We start from the raw sequence: 3363 nt of genomic DNA on the forward strand, positions 1-3363 counted from the left end.
TTCAGTGTCAAATTTGTTATTTTTGTATCTCGAGCAATGTTTCGAATATTGATCTAAATTTTTCTGACAACATACATTCATGTTGTGTTGATACATTAATTTTTTCCTGAATTTTTTTGAATATTTTTTAATGTGCAACGAGCGATCGGTGCACCGGTAGCACAAATTGCCCCGGTGCACCAGATACATCCCCGGGCTCAATGTCCCACACGTTGTTGAGCTATGTTCATAATTTGTACTAAGAAGGAATTTTATTCTTCGGTTCCTAAATTGAGATTCCAGCTATGAATTTCGATTAGCAATGCCAGTAGAATCACTAAGAGCAACTCCAATGGGGCGACCCATTTCGTCCGCTGGCGTCCGTTTGGTGTCCGCATGCCGACCCATTTTTGGCCCAATTTTAAGCCGGATTTATGACGGCGCGGCCACGAGACAGACGCGCGCACGCGCGCCTACTCCTCTCACCGGGCCCGCCGGTCGGTGGCAGCCACCACCATTTTCCCACATTTCCCCCAAAAACCCTCCCGCCCGCGCGCGCTCCCGCCCCACACCCGCCATGGAAGACGACCTCGACCTCGACGCCGCCGCCGGCCTCGCCACCCACGCCTCGTCCGGCATGACGACCTCCCCCTCCAGCAAAGGCAAGCCTCATGCCCCGCGTAAGACCGCCGCCGCGCCCAAGCCAAAAAGGCGCTGATGCCCAAACGACGGGCAAGGGAGTCGGCCAAGAGGAAGGGCCGGAGGCACGCCGCAGACGCGAGGGATGAAGCCGTCGCGGCTGCCGCCGTCGCTGCCGCCGCGTAGCAGGAGGTCACCAACGTCCGCGTCGCGGCGGCAACGAGGGAGACGCTCTACATGCTAGGGTTAAACCCTAGCTAGCACGACCTCCTCAACGCCACCGTCGCCGTGGCCAGGACCGGCTCATCGGCGTTCCCTCGGATGGTGCTGCCCGACTCGCCCCGCGCGTCACCTTGCAACCCGATGCCCAGCTTCCACGTGTACCCGCAGGCCTCCTGCCTCTCCTGGGACTGCTCGCCCGACGTGAGCGTGGTCGTGCCTTCAACGCCTGCGCCCGCACCCATCGACCTCAACACCACCCCGGTGGCCGGTGGCTCGTCATCCGGAGGCGCGAGGAAATGCGCGCGGCAGATGCCAACCGGCGTGCTCCCGGACGCTTGCAACCTGTTCGAGGGAATGTCGTCTGCCGTCGACGAGGACTACATGCAGAACCTCATCTTCGAGGGCGGTGCACCAGCTGCTAGCTACTATCCCGACAAGACACAAAGCCAGGACGGCCGCGGGGCGTTCATGCCGGCCACTGGCTATGATCCTGATCAGGCGGCCTTCATGCGTGATCAGGTCGCCATGGACCTGGACGGCTTCCCACTCGACCACGAGTTCACGGACGACTACGGGCAAGAGGAAGAGGATGAGTGCGACATCGAAGTGGAGTCTTTATTTGAGGACGAGCTCGCTTACCAAGCCGTTGGTCCTAAGCCGAAGCGCAAGGGCAAGTGCACGAAGGCATACACGGCTGTCGAGGACAAGCTTCTTTGCGAGTGTTGGTGAGACATTGGACAAGACCCCAAGACGGGCGCCGAACAAAAGCATTCAACTTTTTGGATTCGTGTCCACCAGGAGTTTCATGAGCGCAAGAAGTTTCCGCCTTACCAAATTGTGAGCACGCGCGGGTGGGTGTCCATTTTCAAGCGATGGAGGGTGATCCAACATGAGTGCAACAAGTTTTGTGCCACTCTTGAGAGCGTCAAGGCCCGCCCCGTGAGCGGCATCAGCATGCAAGACATGGTATGCTAGCAAGTCGCCCTCTTTTGTGTCATCAAGTTCATGCTTGCGTGCTCATTTGCATACCATTTTCCCATATGCTTGCATGGAAACATTTTGTAGACATTTCAAGCTTTGGAGGCATTCAAGGTCCAACACAATGGCAAGTGCTTCAACCTCTCTCGTTGCTTTCGGGTCATCAAGGACGAGGAGAAGTTCAAAGCGCAATATGCCGCCCTCAAGTCGCGTGGGGGGGGGGGGAGCAAGCCGTGGAGGTGGTTCGGGACGGCGAGCCGGCACGGCCGCGGGGGAAGACCAACTCCAGGAAGGAGGATAAGTGGGATGCATCATCCAACGCCTTGATCGCAAGCGTGGAGGGCATGATAAACAAGAAGGACTCAAAGGAGGAGGAGCGCTAGCGTTTCAAAGAATAGCAAATGAACGCTTTCATGGAGATCCAAAGGAGGAGGCTTGAGATGGACGCAGAGAAACAAGCCGAGATGCTTGAGCTGGAGGCGGAGAAGCAAGACAAGATGCTAGAGATCGAGGCCGCCAACGCCAAGACCAAGGCGAAAGAAGTGGCTCTCGCGAGCATGATGACCGGGCTGGAGATCATTGAGGTGGATCTCAACACCGTGTCACCAAGGAAGAGGCCGTGGTTCGAGAAGATGCAGGCCGACATGCTCAAATTCACCGACGAGTGATCTCGTGGCCGCGAGCGCCTTCCTTTTTGTATGCCGGCTTGTGTGCTGGCATAACCACGGGGCCGCGATGACGTGGTCGAACTCGAGTCCCTCCCCTTTTTGTGAGCTGGCATGTGTGCCGGCCGCTGGCGGGTGCGCCAGCGCGAACTGTGTGGCGATATTTTTTGAAGCCGGCAATGTATGACAGCGCTGACATGGTGCCGGCATGAGACATGTCCGCTGGCATGTGTGCCGGCCGCTGACAAGTGCGCCACGGGTCTTTTTTTTAATTTGAGTGCGGACATGAAAATGGGTCGGCGCGTGGGGCGGGCAGCCGACCCAAATGCTAAACAAGGCGGACGCCGGGCGGGCGGCCGACCCAAACGAAAAAGGCGCCGTGCGTTTGGGTCGGCCCGTTGAAGTTGCTCTGACAACAGCTACGAATTTTATTTCTATGTTATTTGACAAAATTATTTTGAACTAAACTAGCTGCCATCACGTCTATGCAATTGCTCAAGCGCGATACCCGACAACGCAAATCACAAAAAAAAATCTTGCATCCCTGGTGATCCTTGTCTACTGAGAGATTTGAAACAAGCAAATTCTAGAGTTTTCATCAAGGTGAGTGAGCACCATGTTTCCCGTCCTTACGAAAAAGACTGTGTGATGCTTTGATTTGGGTGGCGGCAACTGCAGATGACCTATAAGGGAGAAGCCGTTCTACGACTCTGTGTTTTTTGGGGTGTTCTTTTAGTAAATATGTGCACCTCTCTTGAAGATTTTTCAAGTAAAATGAAATAATAAGAAGTACGTGTGAAGTGGCAAATGACAACGCAGATATAATGTCGTGTAGGCTATCACATAACAATGGTGATGAATATTTGAAAATCGTAACCAC

Source organism: Triticum aestivum, chromosome 7B, assembly GCF_018294505.1.
Source record: "Triticum aestivum cultivar Chinese Spring chromosome 7B, IWGSC CS RefSeq v2.1, whole genome shotgun sequence".
NCBI lineage: Eukaryota > Viridiplantae > Streptophyta > Magnoliopsida > Poales > Poaceae > Triticum > Triticum aestivum.